The 22,812-nt window shown below is 44.8% G+C and overlaps 1 protein-coding gene across 1 annotated transcript in view; it reads right to left on the bottom strand.

Moving 5' to 3' along the window:
• Positions 1 to 1,284: 1,284 nt before the first annotated feature.
• LOC147455201 (Trm112p-like protein) overlaps positions 1,285 to 22,812 on the bottom strand; it is a 32,490-nt gene continuing 10,962 nt past the window's right edge. Inside the window, exon 4 of the mRNA XM_086515219.1 lies at positions 1,285 to 2,063. The gene's annotated coding sequence lies outside the window, so the exon portion shown is untranslated. The remainder of the gene's footprint in view (positions 2,064 to 22,812) is intronic.

Genomic DNA, 22,812 nt, shown 5'->3' with positions numbered 1-22,812 from the left:
TAACCAATTCGGCTCCTTCCGAAGAGAATTTAGCTAAATCAGCTTTGTGAGCTACAGACATAGCTGGAATATTGTTAATAAATTCAGAAATACCAGCAACCCCATCCTTTGAGAGTTGAGCCAAGGTATGGACACATTTATCAAAACACATGGTTTGTACCAGTGAGACTGGGCCAAATCTGTTGAGGTTCCGACAATTAGCTCGGACGCAGTTGGGAATACATAGATACCTACATATATATATATATATATATATATATATATACATACACACACACAAACACACACACACACAAATACATACATACACACACATACACACACACACACATACATACATATATACATTTGTGTGTGTGTGTGTGTGTGTGTACACACGCACACATATATATACGCGCGCACATGTGTGTGCGCGTGCGCGTGCCGTAAAGTGCATTCATGATTGTCCTTTAGCGTGCCGTTGCATGAGTTTTTCTTCTAAATTTGATTAGGTTCTTTTTTTCTTTCTCTAACGCAGTCATGTCCAATTTTTTTGCGTAGTTACCTTCCTCTTTCAAAGTGCCCTTTGCTCAAGGAGACAGAGGTTGATAAAATCCATCCTTATGATGGAATTATTCTTAAATCAGTGCTTGATGATGCATTTACAAAAAGACCCTTCTGTTAAAGGGGAAAGAGTAGTTCAAATTGTGCCTCAGGTAGCATGGAATCATATGAACATGTTTCGTTGAAGAGGGCTTGTTCTCTACTATACTAGAAGATTACCAACAATTAAAGATATAGCTCAAGCCATTGATGCAGGGTTTCAGTATCATGCCATAGATAAGATTTTTTATGCAAGAAAAGGGCTCTTTGAAGTTTTATTTCAACTTGCACAAGATCATGCGATATTCTTTTTAAAAAATTGTATCCTTTTTTGTTGATAAAAACAGGTTTCATCTTGGTTTGGCTTACAAGATTCCTTGGCATTTGTTATGCACTCTCATCTCTAAACTTAAAGTCCCTCTTATAGAAAATTTGGTTGATCGTTTCAAAGATCAGGCACTTCCTCATGCAGCAGTAAATTGGTGGATTGCAGTATTTTATGTCCACCTTCGAGATAGAACGGAAATCATGTTAAAATGTAATTTGAGATGCGGTATGCAGAAAGAGAATCAATGGTGGTGTCATGTCCTTACATGCATGTGGGCAAATCCTCTTGATCTTAAAGCAAAAGTTTTCCTATTGTGTGGCGAGTACACTGAAAGAAAGAGGGTTTTCAAATGGGAAATGTTGTAGATGTAAAAAAAGACAAGAATCATGCATTTTGGTACTGTGAGATAATTAATGAGCGGTGGCACTAGCTTATACAAGTTCTACTGTCCGTTGACAACCATTTGAACACGTTCAATATTACATTTGGCACTTGCTCTTTAATGGCGAGAACCACATTTGGCTAGTGGGTCAGATATGATTTTGGATGCAATGGACAATTTGGATTACAAGGAATGTTGTAGTATTTCAAAACACCATTGTGTTCTCTCCTGGGCTTCCTTTGGATATAATAAGAAAGCTCTATGAGGATAGTCTCTTGCTACCTCAGCACTCGCTCAGCGAGATAGTCAGAAAGTTTTTAGGTACTATGTGATTCGTTTAGTGAGAGAGTAAGGGGTTTCTAGATATCATGTACTCCAGAGTGTGTGTGTATAGCACAGTTATCTCTTACAGTTAATACATAAACACAAGTTTTTTAAAAATAAAATTACACACAAAACACATACACACACATACATACATGCATACGGAGCGTTCTTTGTTGGTGCAAAGAAAACGCGCACGCACACACACACACATACATACATACATGCATGCAGCAGGCATGGCGCATGCGGCGCATTCTTTGTTGGTGCAGATTTCTTTGTAAGCAGGCAACGTTGGGCAAGCGCTTTCTGGGCATATACGGCTCTGGCTCATCTCCTATATGCTTCTGGATGGCTACATCTAGCTTGTTTGTCGAGATGCTGCCTCCTGCTTTCAAAGTATTATGGCATGAGGTAGCCAATCGTCTTCTCAAGGGTGCAGAAGCCCTGAAGATACAACATGAAAACATACTCAAGACAGTCCTGGTGAGAGAGTAGTTCGGCTGCAACCCCAAATTTACATAGGCAGATTGCCGGCCATCAAGGACATAGCGCAAGCCAATACAACGCAATTGATAAAATATTCTATGCAGGATTCCAATACAACGCAATTGATAAAATATTTAAGGTGCTATTTCATGCTACGGAAGATCTATGCATTGACAGATTGAATAGATTTAACATTAAATTTGGTTCCTATTCCTTGCTAATAGAGAAACTAATTTGGATTGTCAGACACGTACGCTACTAGATGCTGTAAAATATTTGGATAACAAGAAATGCTGCATTCTTCCGACTTCGCATTCTATTATTGACACGACCTCCATGGAATGTGGTCAAGGAAAAGTTGTATGAGGACAGCCAATCCATTCCTAATCACTCTCTTGGCAGGAGAGAGACGGATTCTAGATAGAATGTAAAAGGAGAGACCATTAGTCAAGTGTAATACATCAAAAGGTATTTACCCTCTCTACTCATCCTTTGTTCCATGAAACCCGTGGAAAGTTAACTATAAAAGAAAGTGACGCTGACAATCATGTCATACATCTGTTCCAAGAACTTGAAGCGTTTCGGGCAAAGGCATGTCATACATCTCTTCCAAGAACTTGAAGCACTTCGGGCAAAGGCTCTATACACACGCGCACACACACACACACACACACATGTACATATATATGTATATATATATACATATACATGTACATGTGTGTGTGTGTGTGTGTGTGTGTGTGTGTGTGTGTGTATGTGTGTGTGTTGTGTGTATGTGTGTGTACACACACACATACACACACACACATATGTACATATATATGTACATATATATGTATATATATATATATAGCTTAGATGAGCTCCTCCATGGCTGTCTGTGCAGGAGCTTGCTATAACACAGTGGATGAGAAGTTGATTGATGGGGGTGACCAGGGAGGTGTAGAACTGTTTGAGGGGGAAGGTAGGGGTAATGGGGCTAGTGGACTTCTGCTTGGCACGAAGGGTTGACGCTTCCTATGGTAGTACTTCAATGGACTTAGTAGTGGGCTTTGTCGCTCTTTTGACTGCCTTGTATGTGTCATGCAGTAACCACAAGCCCACCCAAGCCTTTAGCACGGAGATCTTCACTTACTGCACCAGACTCCACTAGACCAGGGCGAGTGATTAGACCACCTCCTAGTTAGACCTAGACGAGAGAGGACTAGACCCAGCCTACTCTCGCTAGACCTGGACGAGAGGGGACTAGACCAGACAAGTGACTAGACTAGCTAGTCTAGCATTGAGCTTGACACACCAAGCTGGACTAAGCTAGTCCAGACCAACACAGGCGAGAGCTTAAACGAACTAGCTCCTCGACCTGTAGGCTACAGGCACAGTGGAGTAAAAGTTCAGTTGAGGTCCCACCGGGCGTGCCGAAAATGAGAGACCTGTAGCGGAGATAGTGTGTCGTGCCCTCTGTAGTGGGTGATCCTCAGTGCAATGTTCGTGGTATCTCACTCCACAGAATGCAAACACAGAAGACAAAGAACAATAGAGCAAGAATAACAGAGCAACAACAACAGTATGACTCAGCAGATCATGAACAGCACGAACATCGACAAACTCAATGAAACCAATAGAGACTCTAGCATGACAACACACTCAGCTCCAGCCCAGATCTCATAGGTACAGTGGGGGTGTCGAGGCTCAACTGTGCAGGGATGGTGCAGACGTGTTGTGTACAACTCTAATGATAGACTCCAGATGACTGACCACACAAAAGTAGATCCTCTATAAACCCAAACAGCTATGGATATATACAACATAAAGAGCCACCAACGACTCACCAATATGTAATCCAGCTAAGCATATCTCTGAACTGTGGTGGTGGTGCGCTAGCCACAGTGTCAACTGGACCACCACTCGTATCCCTGCCACGTGTCACCGACCCGGTAAGAGAGTCCGTTTAGTGTGGAACCTGGCCAACTGTGACTAACTGTCTGTATGTGCCAGTGACACTGTAGCCCTGCTACATTCTATAAAAAAAACACAGGAGGCTAGCGCTACAGCTATGTGGGGGCATACAGGTGATGCTGGTGAATATTCATGAGGCTATTCGAGCGGATGTGCCTCTTCGAATTCAACTTGCACCCCTTCACGCGAAAAGGCCACATCTTGGCAGCCAGTCCCCCCCTTTTCTCCTGTGCTCGCATCCCTTCCCAAGAGGCATGACCTTTGGCACTCCTTTTCTACACTGCTGGCTGTATTGAAGCATCACCTGCTGATGAAACGTCGCCTATTGTACCTGTTGGCTGAAGCATCAACTAATTCCAGCTTGAAGCATCACAAAAAAGCACCCCTGCTGAAGCGTCAGATGAAACGTCAACTTCTTTCGCTGGTTTTTACGTGAGTAGCAAGCAGCATACTTAATTAAAATCCAGCCCCTATTTTCACATTAAAATCTGGCCGCCTAGCACCATATTATCAAACCCAATGTGAAGCACCTCTTGAGTACACCTCTTGGCCAATTTACACTTACGTAAAAAAACCCACCAGCTCAAAATGAATTCCAGCATCTTTGTCGTGTCGTCAACCACTCGTTGATGTTCCATCTCTTCAATCTCAGCCTGAGCAGGCCGAGGTGGGCCGTACTCTTCATGCGAATCTTCTTCGTGATCTCCTCCCGCACTCCCAGATGTAGAAGAAGTCAATTGTTCTCTGTTGGAATCCATAAGTGTCGCAAGAAAAGGATCAGATTTCCCCGTAGAAGAGAAATCGGCCGCGCTCTGATACCACTGTAACAAACTTGGACACCCCAAGTCAAGATTCTACCACGACACAACAGAGATTCACTTCAAAACACTTCACAATTCGCACTTGAGGTCGACACGGTCCGGCGTAGTTCCGTACCTAGAAATATTGGCCCCAAAGACTGGCGCCCCTTTCGGTATTTCTTTTTGTATTAATCTGTGTTCAAAAACAAGAGAGTGGCTAGGTGCTCACCCTCAAACTCTGCGTCCAGATGCTCTGAAAAGTGAGGCCCTGCCCACTTATTTATTGGTTACAAGGGGCCCAAAAGCAGAGCCCCAAAAGCATTCAATTTTTTAAAGCTTTCAAAATAAAGCAACTGGCTCAAAAGCCTTGCTAAAATCAGCTAGTGAACTTCCACCAGCGTAAAAGCAAGAAATCTGTACGGCAGTCAGCGTGAAAAGTGGAAATCCGTACAGCTGCTCGTACGGCCTGCCACGTCAGCATGTCAACGCGTTTTGCGCCATAAAATGCGGAGATCCATACTGTGGCCACGTCAGCCTGCCTGTGTGTGTCCCGGGACCGGGGTCTGTTGCCATGCTACGTCACCCATTTGTGACACCCAAGGACTACAGTTCGCTACTTGGGCTGTCAGGTTAGCCTAGACTTGTCTCCTGAGCAACAAATTGCTCCCCTCTTCCTGTCCATCAGGAGGAAGTTGCTACATTGGAGTTCGGCACGACTCTCTTTGGGAGACAGAGTTATAGAGGCCAACTGTCACGTGACACATCCAACCCTATGTGTCCGTGGACAAGCTACAGCATGACCAGGGTTCAGTCAGTCAAGTCAGTCTAGAATAGGAAGTGATCTGGCACTTTTGTGAGTCTGTTCGCAGACCGTGCATGACCAGTCACTTAGATTAGATGCATATCCTCCGATTGCACACAGCATGATCATCAGCATTCCCATCAGAATCCATCAGGGGAATTTTACAGTGCATTAAACCTAATTCCCTATTTTTGATATTTTTCACTTATTTATTAAGTGACTTTTGCTGGGAACTAGGTAGGGCAATTTTGCTAAGATAATATATAAGCAACCTAAGGCTAGCACTATTTGGCAAAAGAAGAGGAAAGTGCACAGGCAAGGCCCCCTTGCAGCAGGCGTCTCGCTCTCCCTCTCAGCAAGAATAGACCCTCATCAGTCTGGCGTTTTTCATCACCTGGACTCCAGCGTTTTCACCAAGGACATTCAGCAAGCAAAGCCCTGCAATTAGCGATTCTGCAACAGAAATCACAGCCTCAGCCAGCGTTTTTAACAACAGCTTATCAGCGTTTCTTGGGCAGCCTATTAGCGTTTTTGGACAGTGTTTTTCAGCAATATCGCAGCCAACATACCAGCGTTTTTAGCACTGCAGAAAATCAGCGTTTGTGGCAGCCCGAACCAGCATTTTGCAGTAGCATATTCAGCCGAAGGACCATCGGACTTGGCAGATAAAGGACAGCCCGACAAGAAGCATTCCAGCATTCGTCATCGTCGTCCACACCGTCGACCTCGACATAACCCCATTAGACTTGCATCAGTTAGCTTCCACATACACTTGTACAAGATTGTGCAATCAATAGTAGACCACTCTTGTCATCGAGAGTGGGGCCCTTGGAGGAGGGTTTGACTACATCTCCGGTGTCGTATTCTCTTCTCTCTCTATCTCTCAGTCTCATGCACCTTCACGCACAGTGTCCATTCACTTTGTTGGTGTCCATTGCACTCTCTCATTAAAGAACGGAAGGCTCTCCCTTCCCTAAGAAAAACGAACCTTGAGCACAGTTCGGAGCACTCGTCTTGAGCAAAGTTCAACATTCATTCCGTTGCACCTAACATTGGTATCAGAGCTTTGGCAGTGTTTCTGTATCACTCAAGGAAAGAACCAAAAGTACCACATAATTTTTTTTGCTTCTTGTGATCGCACGTAACCCAAGACCTCTTGGGCGTGTCGATTCCTAAGCGTGTTTTTGAAGAGTGACAGGAAACCCAAGAAAGAAGGGCTTGTCCAACCTCCCCTTGTGCCTCTTTTCACTCATTGAGAGCGGACCGTGCACTTAGCGGCCGGCCAATCGACGTGAGATGGGAAAAAGCAACCTTGGTGTGAGCGCAAGGCCGCCAAGGGGTGCGCCCGTGGAAAAGAGCAGAACTCGGATGAAGAGAAGATCCTTCTCTAACACAGATTGCAAGCGAAAGAAGAACCTCAAGACCCTCAAGAACCCCAAGAACCCAAGACCCACAAGTACCCAAGTTCCTCGTGAACTTAAGAACCAAAGATCACAGTGTATGGTCATCACCCGAAGCGGAATGGATACTTCGCATGGAGGTGATGGGCATGAGAGTAGTGAAGAAGAATTTCCTCACCATGGAGGTTTTCCTGACCCTCCCCCTACACCATCTACGCCCGGGATTGCACCAAATCCTAGGGAGACCTTGGTGAAATCAATGATGGACAAGATGGCACGACAAGAAGCGACTCGTGTTGCCTTGGAACGCGAGCACGATGAACGAAAAGAAAGAAAAGCAGAAAGAAAGGCGGCTATTGAGCGTGAGCGAGAGCAAGCACGCTTGGAAGCCAAAGCAAGATGAGCTGCCTTGGAGGCCGATTGTGAGGTTCAGAGGGACCTCCGCACTGAAGAATTGGTTCGACAGGTTCTTGCCTCGAAGTCCGAGCCAGCCAAAGATGTTGGTAGTTCATCAAGTGGTGTAAGCCGAGATTCGGACTCCAACAACCCAGTCACAGAGAAGATCCAGTTCAGTAAGTATGATGGTAAGATGGATGCTACGGTTATTCGTTCTTGGTTGCATCAATTTAATGCTTATTTTGCGACAACTAAGAAGACAGGAAATAGTAAGGTTTTGACGGAAGCCATGTACCTTGCCAGTGATGCCATAAATTGGTACCACGCATGGCAAGAGACACAGTTGGCCGCGCACCTAGAGGGAGCCGACGAATTCACGCCCCTTTCCTTCAATTGGGCTGATTTCCAAGACATCAAGTGACGCAAGCCGAGATTCGGACTCCAACAACCCAGTCACAAAGAAGATCCAGTTCAGTAAGTATGATGGTAAGATGGATGCTACGGTTATTCATTCTTGGTTGCATCAATTTAATGCTTATTTTGCGACAACTAAGAAGACAGAAAATAGCAAGGTTTTGACAGCAGCCATGTACCTTGCCGGTGATGCCATAAATTGGTACTACGCATGGCAAGAGACACAGTTGGCCGCGCACTTAGAGGAAGCTGACGAATTCACGCCTCTTTCCTTCAATTGGGCTGATTTCCAAGACAAGCTCAAGGCGCGGTTTATGCCACCTTAGTACCTCATACGATTGAAGGACGATTGGTGCAATCTCAGGCAAAATGGTATGCCAGTTATGTCTTTCTCTAATCGTGTTTTGCAGCTCGGCACTCAATTACGCAAATCGGATGCGGAGTGCAAGGAGGCATTCCTTTATGGATTGGACGAGTATATAAAGTATGATGTCGAGGTGCTCGATCCAATCGATCTCAACAAGTCGATAGCGATTGCTCTCACACAGGAGATGAAGCACAACAAGGGAAAGCCTAAGGAAAACAAGACTTCGACAAGTACCTCTCAGAACCCTCAGAATGGTAAGAATGGTAAGAACGGTAACTCTTCTAACCAATCTTCCAATAGTCTCTCACAAAAAGAACTCTTCCAATGAACCTAAGGGTAAAAGCTAACACAATTGCTAAATCTAAGCTCACTCCATATAAAAAGGTAGCACAAGGAATTTTAGGAGGATACATCACGTCGGAAGAGCAAAGCACTTATTCTAAGGAAGGTCGATGTTTTCATTGTCACATTAAGGGTTACATAAAAAGAACATGTCCTAAGCTTGAATCGAATGAATATAAAGAATCCACAGAACCCACTTCCTCTGTCAATGCAATCAATGACACCACAAGTGTCCCCCAAATTTCTCATGACCCTCCCATTGATTAGTCTCTCATTAAATGTTATGGTCATATGACAGGACAGGGTTTTGTCATATTGTTTGACCGAGGCAGTATGCATGATGTGATTAGTCCCTCTTGTTGAGAGAGCCCGCCTAGAGGCTAGTCAAAAATCTCCTCTTGAGGTCTCTAGCTTCGCTCCCGGTATGGATTCTCTCATCACGAAAGAGTGCCTTTGTCACCAGCCAGTGGCAATTCCATTTTTGTTTATTTTCTCTTTCTTTGGGGAATTTCATTTGTTTTACCTTTTGGAAACACCCCTCTGGAACTCTAACTGCCCTGCATTGCATAGCCAGTGTGGAACTTTCAGAGAGAGTCCACGCCTGAGGGCTAAAGAGCACTAAGGTTGGACAAGGACTATGGTTAGCCAAAGTGGGGTCATTGGCCAGCCAAAGCGGAATCCTTTGCTACATAGGCTACATTTCAGTTCTAGGTGTGGCTGCAGTGTACAAAGAGGGTCAGATGACCTAGAAGAATGTAATGGCAGAAACTCCTAAATTTTAGGGCCAGCTATTTTTGGACGGCAAAATGTCTTCGCGTCATTACGTGCAGTTTGACATGGGGATCATTTTGTTACTCTGTGGCCAAGTCAACAGAGGCTGCAGGTGAGATATTTTTAGACCCGAGGGTCTAAAGCGAGAAAATGCACAAATGAGTGACACTTGGCACTCTGAGGCCAGTTTACTACTTAAAGAGAAGGCAAAAACGTGATTTTCAGCTGTGAGCTCGTTTTTGAGTGCTGTCACAGGTGGGAGAGCTTCAATGGAGTGCTGGCTTACCCTCTATGTACAGTGAGGTGCAGGATGTCATGACCTGCACACCTCTCACTGCTCTCTCTCACCCCTATGGCAGTATGTTATGCCCCTCTAGTGGGCTTTTCATTTGACCAATGTACAGTTATGTGGGTTCATGCGCGATTGCCGAGGCAAGAGCCTCTTGCACAGGTACTGGATTAGCTAGCGGCTAATCCCCCGCAGATACACGTGATTCGGAGAGGTTTTACGTGCGAAATCTCGTCCGATTCAAAGGGCAAGTAGCCCTACAGGTGCGGGAGCTCGAGGACTTGCTACGGATGCGACCGGCACGCAAAACGGAGCCCGAAACAGTGAATTACAGCCTGCTGTGTATATTTGCAGGTTTAGGGTTTTGGCCCTAAACGAACCCTAATACCCCCAGGAGGTTCGGGGACGCAAGGGGACCGCTGTACAGGTGATCTAGCGCATTTTCGGGGCAGAAAACTGAGAATTCAGCGTGCTGCAGATTCTCGCCAGGTTTTTCAAAGTGTCCGTATGCGTCGGGAAAGTCATCCAATGCGTGGGAATACTGACTGTGAAGGGTCCTAGTACAGTTATGCTGCCGAAATCGGGCCAGACCAGTTGAAATTCAGCCAAGGTTGTGCGGGGCAGCTTGTAGGGAACCACAGCTTTTATTCCCTCTTTTAAAGAATAAAGAAATACCAAAAGGGGCGCCTATTTAGGGGCCAATATGGTGTCTGACTCGCATACAGATGCATTCTAGCATCTGTATCCCATTCCCCTCTCTTGTGTCATTATAGCACAGGTCGAATAGACGACTAATAATGGGTGAAAGCTAAATCAAGGTTTGAAGTAAAGTCTACCGCCCTTTTTGAAGTTAACATGCCGATTACATGGTTCCATCGACGGGATTAAATCACTTTTTCCTCAAAAAGTGAGCCTTGGTCAGTTTAGGTTAAAGACACAGAGAGAGTCTGGGATGACCTTGAAAACACAGAGAGTTTGAAAGTAGATCGAGTGGATTTACAGGTGAGAAAGGCTACGAGAGTCTTTCTTTGGATACAGGTGAGAAAGGCTACTAGTCTTTCTTTGGATACAGGATGGATGGCAACAAGGAAGAGGGTTCCTCTTCAGAGGATAGACAACCTATTCCAATTGCACATGAAATTGGCGAGAGTTCAAGCCAAGCAGAGAAAGCTTTGCAGGTTGTTACTGTTGTGACCATGTTCAAGCAATTGATGGAGAATCCAAGATTTATGGAGTTCATACAATCTTCATCAATAGCACATCAAGTTCAAGGCAATTTGGCATGCCAGGAACAGTTTTTAGGGGTATGCAAGGCATGGTGTCCAACCCCATGTATGCAAACATTGGTTTACACCCAGGATTTCAAGGCACACAAGGTCAGTTTGGGGTGTCACAAGGCAACTTGGGTATGGCTGGTTTTTCAATCCCATCAGTGAATATGACACCTGGACATCAACATGTTACTGGCCAGGGAGTACAGATGGCTCCCACAGGTATACCCATTATGCAAACTGTCTCTTTTGACAATTTGGAGTCAATGGATAAGCTAAAGCCATACAAAGAAGATGATCAGTGAGTTCATTGACACATGCAATGGCTTTGATGAGAGGACAAAGGTTTTCTCTTTCCTCGAACAGTTTGACAAAGCATTTGTTGGAAGGAGCATTTAAAGTCAGGAAAGGTGCCACTTTTCTCGAAAAAAAATGCAAGTCAGTGGTGGAATACACTGTTGTTACAAGGACAGACACCTTCCACTTGGAATGATTTCATACAGGTACCGAATTAGCTAAAGGCTAATTCAAAACAGGTACAGGATGATTTAACAAGATTTCTTGCGAGAAATCTCGTGTAAATAAAAGGGCAAGTAGTCCTACTCATGCAGAAGATCAAAGGCTACGAATTGGTGCGATTGGCACGCAAAACAGAGCACGACAAAAGAAAATACAGCTTGCTGTATTTTTCTGCAGATTTAGGGTTTTGACCCTATTTGATGCCTTTTTGTCCCAAGAGCTTCGGGGAAGCTAGAGGACAGTAATACAAGTGATCTGGAGCATTTTAGGAGCTAAAAACAGAGAATTCAGCGTGCTGAATTTTCAAGACAGGTTTGCAAAAGTGCTCTATTATGCGTGGGATAATCACTTGGATATGTGGATTTTTGGTTGTGAAGGTTTCTACTACAGTTATGCTGCCAAAATTGGGTCAAAAAGAGAATTCTCAACCCAATAAAAGTGACAGCATAAGGGTAGATCACAGGTTAATCTCCAAAGATCAAGATGAAGAGCAGAGAAAGATTGTTTTCGATGCTCACTATGTAAATCAATGATATTGCATAAAGGCTGAAATTGCCTGACAGTTGGAAGATTCACAATGCGTTTCACGTGAGTCTTCTCAGACCCTATGTGGGTGATGTGCCAGAAGATATGCCAGCTAAAGATCAGCCGGAAATCGAAACTTGACGAGATCTTGGTCCCGGAACAGATTTTGGCACACAAAGAAAGAAAAGAAAAGGCAAGGTTGCAAGGAGCTGTTTGGTAAAGTTCAAAAGCTATTCACCTCTGGATGTCAGGTGGATGGAAAAAAGTGAACTTGCAGAGTCACTAAAAGTATGGGAACTTAAAACCTTGGTTTGCAACCTACCTTGACCCCTTGAGATTCAGAGCTACATGGATTGTCAGTGTGACAATGGCTTCTGAAAGAAATGATGTACATGTTACTTACAGTGAGCTCAAATGAAGTGCATGTTACATGAATGTTAGAGCTGTACAGATTGTCAGTTTGGCAATTGCTCTTATGGAATGTCCAAAAGTTTGGTTAGTGCTATAGAAGTGAGTATTTCTTGTCAGTTTGTCAAGGATACAGTAATTGCTTCTATTAAAGGGTACATGTGTAACTGCATTCTTAAATTGTCGGTTTGGGTATGCTCGAAAGTGTTACTGGATCCAACCTGTACTAAAAGACAGTGGCAAAATGCGTCGCTACCATTTTGTCATTGGAAAGTTAATGACTCAGAGCAATGGCAGAGTGCGAAGCTACCACTATGTCATTGGGACAGGGTTCACACGCAGGCAATACATGTGTCGACGAGGTGTTGAATACACCAGGGTTGACATTGAGCATGTATGTGTCGACAGGTGTTGAATACACCCGAGTGTTGACTGTAAGCATGTACGACATAGATGTAAACGAGGACGTTTGAGATTTCAAGAGGGGGGTATGTCACCAACCAGTGGCAATTCCATTTTTGTTTATTTTCTCTTTATTTGGGGAATTTCATTTGTTTTACCTTTTGGAAACACCCCTCTGGAAATCTAACTGCCCTACATTGCATAGCCAGTGTGGAATTGTTCAGAGAGAGTCCAGGCCTGAGGGCTAAAGAGCACTAAGGTTAGACAAGGACTATGGTTAGCCAAAGTGGGGTCATTGGCCAGCCAAAGCGGAATCCTTTGCTACATAGGCTACATTTCAGTTCTAGGTGTGGCTGCAGTGTACAAAGAGGGTCAGATGACCTAGAAGAATGTAACGGCGGAAAATCCTAAATTTTAGGGACTGCTATTCTTGGACGGAAAAATGTCTTCGCGTCATTACGTGCAGTTTGACATGGGGATCATTTTGTTACTCTGTGGCCAAGTCAACAGAGGCTGCAGGTGAGATATTTTTAGACCCGAGGGTCTAAAGCGGGAAAATGCACAAATGAGTGACACTTGGCACTCTGAGGCCAGTTTACTACTTAAAGAGAAGGCAAAAACGTGATTTTCAGCTGTGAGCTCGTTTTTGAGTGCTGTCACAAGTGGGAGAGCTTCAATGGAGTGCTGGCTTACCCTCTATGTACAGTGAGGTGCAGGATGTCATGACCTGCACACCTCTCACTGCTCTCTCTCACCCCTATGGCAGTATGTTATGCCCCTCTAGTGGGCTTTTCATTTGACCAATGTACAGTTATGTGGGTTCATGCGCGATTGCCGAGGCAAGAGCCTGTTGCACAGGTACTGGATTAGCTAGCGGCTAATCCCCCGCAGATACAAGTGATTCGGAGAGGTTACGTGCGAAATCTCGTCCGATTCAAAGGGCAAGTAGCCCTACAGGTGAGGGAGCTCGAGGACTTGCTACAGATGCGACTGGCACGCAAAACGGAGCCCGAAACAGTGAATTACAGCCTGCTGTGTATATTTGCAGGTTTAGGGTTTTGGCCCTAAACGGACCCTAATACCTCCAGGAGGTTCGGGGACACAAGGGGACCGCTGTACAGCTGATCTGGCGCATTTTCGGGGCAGAAAACTGAGAATTCAGCGTGCTGCAGATTCTCGCCAGGTTTTGCAAAGTATCCGTATGCGTTGGGAAAGTCATCCAATGCGTGGGAATACTGACTGTGAAGGGTCCTAGTACAGTTATGCTGCCGAAATCGGGCCAGACCAGTTGAAATTCAGCCAAGGTTGTGCGGGGCAGCTTGTAGGGAACCACAGCTTTTATTCCCTCTTTTAAAGAATAAAGAAATACCGAAAGGGGCGCCTATTTAGGGGCCAATCTGGTGTCTGACTCGCATACAGATGCATTCTAGCATCTGTATCCCATTCCCCTCTCTTGTGTCATTATAGCACAGGTAGAATAGACGACTAATAATGGGTGAAAGCTAAATCAAGGTTTGAAGTAAAGTCTACTGCCCTTTTTGAAGTTAACAGGCCGGTTATAGCCTTGATGTGTTGTTTACAGTTCAACAAGCTGCTTTCCGTAGAAAATTTTTTGTCTCTCCTCTCTCGAGATGTGATATGATTTTGGGCATTCGATGGTTTTGTGAGCATAACCCTCTCATTGATTGGACAGAAATTACGTTCACTTTCAATGCCAAAAGTGACTCTCCCATTGTCATTCGTGGAGAGCAAGTTGTTCATTCTCCATCTCTCATTTCTAATATGCAGGCAAAGATTGAACGGATTTAGGAGAAGGAGACTCTCTCGGTCTCGTCTTCTCCAAAGCATGATACACAAGATTTGCATGATGATAAGCATGATGAATTGCATGATAATGATGTGTCACGTGACACATCCCAACCCTATGTATCCATGGACAAGCTACACCACAGCAGGGTTCAGTCAGTTCAGTCAAGTCTAGATTAGCAGTGATCTGGCACTTTTGTGAGTCTATTCGTAGACCGTGCATGCCCAGTCACTTAGAAGTTAGCATAGATGCATATCCTCTGGTTGCACACAGCATGATCATCAATATTCCCTTCAGAATCCATCACCATCAGTTAGGGGAATTTTCCAGTGCATTTAGCCTATTTTCCTATTTATTGGTTATTTTCACTTATTATTTTTACGTGACTTTCCAACAAAAGTAGGTAGGGCAATTTTGCTAAGTTAATATATAAGCAAACCCAAGTTATCACTTTCTGGCAGCAGGAGCTTCCCGCTCAACAGGCAACTTCTCAGCAGTACCCCCCAAAGACCCCTAGCGTTTTCTGTTCCCAGCAGTAAAACCCCATCTCTAGCGTTTTCCTCACTGGCAGTCCTCGCCATCACCCTCAATACCCTAGCGTTAGCAGATTGTGGATTCATCACCGGAGTTCATCAGCAGTAGCGTTTGCAAATTCAGCCCATTAGCGTTTTTACCTCCAATAGCCCAGCGTTTTTGGCAATAGGCAGAACCAGCCAGTGTTTTTGTCTTCAGCCCTCAACTACATCAGATCTACAGCGTTTTCAGCCCTATGACACAGTAGCAGAACTCCCTCAGTCAGTTGCAGATGTTCCCCCATTTTCAGCCATAAAAACGCAGCCAAAACAGTCATTTTCAGCCACCGAAACAGTCCCCGAAATCAGCGATTAGAAGACCTCAGATTTCAGCCATCGCGTCGTCGTCGTCATCGGCATAGTCCCATTGCATCAGTCCATTGCATACGCATTGTACACCTTTGTGCAATCAAAGAATAGACCACTCTCGCCGACGAGAGTGGGGCCTTCGGAGGAGGGTTTTACAACCTCTCGGGTGTCGTATCTCTTCTCTCTCCTTCTCTCAGTCTCATTCACTTGCACGCACAACATCCACTCACTTTGTTCGTGATCATAGCACTCTCCATAAAACGGAAAGCTCTCTTTCCCTAAGAACTAAAAGGAACCTTGAGCAATAAAGATCATGATGATAAGCATGATGAATTGCATGATAATGATGTGTCATGTGACACATCCCAACCCTATGTATCCGTGGACAAGCTACACCACAGCAGGGTTCAGTCAGTTCAGTCAAGTCTAGATTAGCAGTGATCTGGCACTTTTGTGAGTCTATTCGTAGACCGTGCATGCCCAGTCACTTAGAAGTTAGCATAGATGCATATCCTCTGGTTGCACACAGTATGATCATCAATATTCCCTTCAGAATCCATCACCATCAGTTAGGGGAATTTTCCAATGCATTTAGCCTATTTTCCTATTTATTGGTTATTTTCACTTATTATTTTTACGTGACTTTCCAACAAAAGTAGGTAGGGCAATTTTGCTAAGTTAATATATAAGCAAACCCAAGTTATCACTTTCTGGCAGCAAGAGCTTCCCGCTCAACAGGCAACTTCTCAGCAGTACCCCCCAAAGACCCCTAGCGTTTTCTGTTCCCAGCAGTAAAACCCCATCTCTAGCGTTTTCCTCACTGGCAGTCCTCGCCATCACCCTCAATACCCTAGCGTTAGCAGATTGTGGATTCATCACCGGCGTTCATCAGCAGTAGCGTTTTGCAAATTCAGCCCATTAGCGTTTTTACCTCCAATAGCCCAGCGTTTTTGGCAATAGGCAGAACCAGCCAGCGTTTTTGTCTTCAGCCCTCAACTACATCAGATCTACAGCGTTTTCAGCCCTATGACACAGTTGCAGAACTCCCTCAGTCAGTTGCAGATGTTCCCCCATTTTCAGCCATAAAAACGCAGCCAAAACAGTCATTTTCAGCCACCGAAACAGTCCCCGAAATCAGCGATTAGAAGACCTCAGATTTCAGCCATCGCGTCGTCGTCATCTCCGTCGTCGTCATCGGCATAGTCCCATTGCATCAGTCCATTGCATACGCATTGTACACCTTTGTGCAATCAAAGAATAGACCACTCTCGCCGACGAGAGTGGGGCCCTCGGAGGAGGGTTTTACAACCTCTCGGGTGTCATATCTCTTCTCTCTCCTTCTCTCAGTCTCATTCACTTGCACGCACAACATCCACTCACTTTGTTCGTGATCATAGCACTCTCCATAAAACGGAAAGCTCTCTCTTTCCCTAAGAACTAAAAGGAACCTTGAGCAATAAAGATCACTAATCTTGAGAAAATACAACATTCATTCCGCTGCACCTAACATTGGTATCAGAGCTTTGGAAGTGTTCTGCATTACTCAAGGAAAGAACCACAAGAATTTTTTTTGCTTGTTGAGGTCGCACGAACCCAAGTTTACTTGGGCGTGGCGATTCCTAATCGTGTTTTGTTGAAGAGTGACAGGAATCCCAAGAAAGAAGGGCTTGCCCAGCCTCCCCTTGTGTCTCTTTTCACTCATTGAGAGCGGACCGTGCACTTAGCGGCCGGCCAATCGACATGAGGTGAGAAAAAGCAACCTTGGTGTGAGCGCAAGGCCGCCAAGGGGTGCACCCGCAGAAAAGGGTAGAACTCGGGTGAAGAGAAGATCCTTCTTCAACGCGATTTGCAAGCGAAAGAAAACCTCAAGAACCCCAAGAACCCAAGACCCTCAAGACTCAAGATCCTCAAGAACCCAAGATTGTCACGAATCAAGGACCTCAAGAACCTCAAGACCCTCAACAACCCAAGTTCCTCGCGAGCTTCAGACCCCAAGATCATAGTGCATGGTCGTCACCCGAAGCGGCATGGATACTTCGCATTCAGGTGATGAGCATGAGAGAGGCGACGAAGGCTTTTCCCCACCAGGAGATTTTTCCAACCCTCCCCCTTCGCCATCTACGCCAGACCCTATGGAGGCAATGATGAAGCAAATGATGGCCATGATGGATAGACAGGAAGAAAAGCGCCTTGCTTTAGAACGCGAGCGCGACGAAAGAAACGCAAGATTGGCCGCACAACAAGAAGAAAATCGACTTGCTCTCGAACGCGAGCGCGCTAAACGAAAAGAACGCAAAGCAGAAAGGGAGATTCGTAATCAAGAATTTATTTCCCATGTCCTAGCCTCGAAGACCGAACCACCCAAAGATCGTGGAAGTTCGTCAAGTGGCGCAAGCCACGATGCGGATTCCAACCATCCAGTTACAGAAAAGTTGATTTTCAGTAAGTATGACGGTAAGATGGATGCTACTGTTATTCATTCTTGGTTGCATCAATTTAATGCTTATTTTGCGACAACTAAGAAGACGAGCAATAGCAAAGTTTTGACGGCAGCTATGTACCTTGCCGGTGATGCCATTAATTGGTACCACGCATGGCAAGAGGCACAGCTAGCCGCGCACCTAGAGGCAACCGACGATTTCATGCCCTTCTCTTTTAGTTGGGCTGATTTCCAAGACAAGCTCAAGGCGCGGTTTATGCCACCTCAGTACCTCGCACGGTTGAAGGACGATTGGCGCGCTCTCAAGCAAAATGGTATGCCGGTCATGTCTTTTTCTAATCGTGTTTTGCAGCTAGGTACCCAATTACGCATGTCGGGTGAAGAGCGAAAAGAGGCTTTTCTCTTTGGATTGGACGAGTATATCAAGTACGATGTCGAGGTACTCAATCCAATCGATCTCAACAAGGCGGTAACGATTGCTCTCGCACAGGAGATGAAGCACAACAAGGGAAAGCCTAAGGAGAACAAGACTTCCACAAGTACCTCGCAAACTCCTCAGAACGGTAAGAACGGTAAGAATGGTAAGAATGATAACTCTTCTAACCAATCTACCAACAGTATCTCATCAAAGAATTCTTCCAATGAATCTAAGGATAAGGCTAACACAATTGCTAAACCTAAGCTTACTCCAGATGAAAAGGTAGCAGAAGGAATTGTAGGAGGTTACATCACTTCGGAAGAACAAAGCACTTATTCTAAGGAAGGTCGTTGTTTTCATTGTCACATTAAGGGTCATATAAAAAGAACATGTCCTAAGCTTGAATCGAATGAATCTAAAGAACCCACAACAACCACTACATCTGTCAATGCAATGAATGATAACACGATTGTGCCCAAAGTTTCTCAAGACCCTCCCATTGATGATTCTCTCATTAAATGTTATGGTCGTACGTCGGGGCACCGTTTTGTCATATTGTTTGACCCAGGTAGTATGCATGATGAGATCAGTCCCTCTCTTGTTGAGAGAGCCCGCCTCGAAGTTAGTCCGAGATCTCCTATCGAGGTCTCTGGCTTTCGTCCTGGTATGGACGCTCTCATCACGAAGAAGTGCCTTGATGTGTTGTTTGCAATTCAACAAACTGCCTTCACTAGAAGATTTGTTGTTTCCCCTCTCTCAGGATGTGATATGATTTTGGGTATTCGATAGTTTCGTGATAATGACGCTCTCATGGATTTTCTGACTAACACTATAACTCTCAATGCCAAAAGTGATTCTCCTATTGTCATTCATGGAGAGGACATTGTTCATTCTCCATCTCTCATTGCTAATATGCAGGACAAGATTGATAGGATTCAGGAGAAGGAGACTCTCTAAGTCTCTTTTTCTCCACAGCATGACACACAGGATTTGCATGATTATGAGAAGCATGATGATTTGAATGATAATGATTTGCATGATGATTTGGATGACAAAGACAAGCATGATGACTTGCCCGAAGACGATGTGATTGATGATGTGTTAGTTGATGCTGTTCCTTGCGAAGCTAACCTCGTTGTAGATTCGATCAATCACCAAGAATCGATCTTGGCTTTCGAGTCGAGGTCAACAGATCCCCCACAAGAAGATTCGATAGATCCCGAAGAAGAGATCTTGGCTCTCGAGCCTTGGTCCAAAGAACCATCACAGGAAGTATTATGTGTTCGCATGATTGATACGCACGCATTGTTCGAGTGTTTCATTCGTGAAGGTTTCCTGTATTTTAGTCAGCATCGTTATGTGATCCCTTTTACTAGGCATGACATATTGTATGTTGAGCACGTTTCTCTCATGGATGAGCATGAATGTATGCAGATTCTTCATGAAAAGTTGACAAGTCTGTATGTCAAGAAGTCACATTCTATGTCTCTTCCTTGGCATGACACAGTTGTAGAAAGAGCACATGATTGTAAGAGCACCAAACATGGGCATTTCCATTGTGATTTGCCACAGTTTATTGATTTTGATCAAACAGAAAAGATTCAATCTCATTGTTTACATGTGTTTGATGAACGGGTTGTCACTCCGTCTCTATGTTCACCAACATTGCATACACAGCCTTTAGAAAAGACAGGATTTTTTTCCTTCACTTTATATGGAATGGGTATGTTCATGGTTTTGTGTTGGAGATGGTTTCGGGAATTTTCAGCCATGGAGATTCTTGAAGACGAAAGAAGCAGGATACTCGACGAAGTTGAAGCATCAAAGGAGCCACAGAAGACTTTGAGTCGCTTTCGGCGCGGCCCAAAGAAGCAAGCGTTGCAGACCTTTATGAAGTTCAAGTACCGCTCGACCCACACAGCAGAGTGGGCCGACGAAGAGTCCCTTCCAGGATTCCGGATGTTGTTGGCGATCTCCCTCGACGCCATACAATTCGGTACCAGTACCTCACTTTGAAAAGGAGGGGATGTCACGTGACACATCCCAACCCTATGTGTCCGTGGACAAGCTACACCACAGCAAGGTTCAATCAGTTCAGTCAAGTCTAGATTAGCAGTGATCTGGCACTTTTGTGAGTCGATTCGTAGACCGTGCATGCCCAGTCACTTAGAAGTTAGCATAGATGCATATCCTCTGGTGCACACAGCATGATCATCAGTATTCTCTTCAGAATCCATCAGCATCAGTTAGGGAAATTTTCCAGTGCATTTAGCCTATTTTCCTATTTATTGGTTATTTTCACTTATTATTTTTATGTGACTTTCCAACAAAAGTAGGTAGGGCAATTTTGCTAAGTTAATATATAAGCAAACCCAAGTTATCACTTTCTGGCAGAAGAGGCAGTAGGAGCTTCCCGCTCAACAGGCAACTTCTCAGCATACCCCCCAAAGACCCCTAGCGTTTTCTGTTCCTAGTAGTAAAACCCCATCTTTGGCGTTTTCCTCACTGGCAGTCCTCGCCATCACCCTCAATACCCTAGCGTTAGCAGATTGTGGATCCATCGCCGGAATTCATCAGCAGTAGCGTTTTGCAAATTCAGCCCATTAGCATTTTTACCTCCAACAGCCCAGCATTTTTGGCAATAGGCAAAACCATCAGCGTTTTTGTCTTCAGCCCTCAACTACATCAGATCTACAGCGTTTTCAGCCCTATGACACAGTTGCAGAACTCCCTCAGTCGGTTGCAGATGTTCCCCCATTTTCAGCCATAAAAACGCAGCCAAAACAGTTATTTTCAGCCACCGAAACAGTCCCCGAAATCAGCGATTAGAAGACCTCAGATTTCAGCCATCGCGTCGTCGTCGTCATTGGCATAGTCCCATTGCATCAGTCCATTGCATACGCATTGTACACCTTTGTGCAATCAAAGAATAGACCACTCTCGCCGACGAGAGTGGGGCCTTCGGAGGAGGGTTTTACAACCTCTCGGGTGTCATATCTCTTCTCTCTCCTTCTCTCAGTCGCATTCACTTGCACGCACAATATCCACTCACTTTGTTCGTGATCATAGCACTCTCCATAAGACAGAAAGCTCTCTCTTTCCCTAAGAACTAAAAGGAACCTTGAGCAATAAAGATCACTAATCTTGAGAAAATACAACATTCATTCCATTGCACCTAACATGATGAGCATGATGATTTGGATGATAAGGACAAGCATGAGGATTTGCATGATGAAGATGTGTTTTCTCACAAGCATGATGATTTGTATGATCAAGACGTGATTGTTCACAAGGATGATGGTTTAGTTGATGCTTTTTCTAGTGAACCTAACCTCGTTGCAGATTCGATCAATCACGAAGAATCGATCTTGGCTTTTGAGTCGAGGTCTACAGCACCCCCACAGGCAGATTCGATCGATCCCGAAGAATAGATCTTGGCTCTCGAGCCTAGGTCCAAAGAACCCTTACAGGAAGTACTATGTGTTCGCATGATTAGTCAGCACGCATTGTTCCAGTGTTTCATTCGTGATCGTTTCTTGTATTTTAGTCAACGTCTTTATGTGATCCCTTTTCCTAGACATGACATATTGTACGTTGAGCACGTTTCACTCATGGATGAGCACGGATGTATGCGGATTTCTCATGAAAAGCTGAAAAGTATGCATTCAAGGAACTCACATTCTATGTCTCTTCCTTGGCACGAGACAGTTGTAGAAAGAGCACATGAAAGTATGAGCACCAAGCATGGGCACTTCCGTTGTGATTTGCCACAATTGATTGATTTAGTGTCACGTGACACATCCCAACCCTATGTGTCCGTGGACAAGCTACACCAGTCAGTTCAGTCATTCTAGATTAGCAGTGATCTCGCACTTTTGTGAGTCTATTCGTAGACCGTGCATGCCCAGTCACTTAGCATAGATGCATATCAGTCTATTCAGTCAGTTCAGTCAGTTCAGTCATTCTAGATTAGCAGTGATCTCGCACTTTTGTGAGTCTATTCGTAGACCGTGCATGCCCAGTCACTTAGCATAGATGCATATCCTCCGGTTGCACAAAGCATGATCATCGGATTCCCATCAGAATCCATTAGCATCAGTTAGGGGAATTTTCCAGTGCATTTAGCCTATTTTCCTATTTTGGGTTCTTTTCACTTATTATTTTAAAGTGACTTTCCAACAAAAGTAGGTAGGGTAATTTTGCTAAGTTAATATATAAGCAAACCCAAGTTAGCACTCTCTGGCAGAAGAGGCAGCAAGAGCTTCCCGCTCAACAGGCAACTTCTCAGCAATACCCCCCTCGCCATACCTCCCATCTCATTGGCATTTTTCCACAGCATTAGCACCGCCTTGAAGCTTCCACCTTCTGGCGCATTGTTCCCCCTTGCATGATCGCCCTACAGTGCCACTTCAGCCAGCGTTTTCATTTGCAGAAAAGCTCCACTTTCAGCCAACGTTTTTCATGCCAAAACGCCAGCAAGTCCCCAGCCTTCCCAGCGT

This window comes from Adiantum capillus-veneris, chromosome 6, assembly GCF_014529385.1.
Source record: "Adiantum capillus-veneris isolate H3 chromosome 6, ASM1452938v2, whole genome shotgun sequence".
In the NCBI taxonomy this organism is placed as follows: Eukaryota; Viridiplantae; Streptophyta; class Polypodiopsida; order Polypodiales; family Pteridaceae; genus Adiantum; species Adiantum capillus-veneris.
The sequence above is the reverse complement of the archived record's forward strand: the minus strand, read 5'-3'. Positions and strand labels throughout refer to the sequence as shown.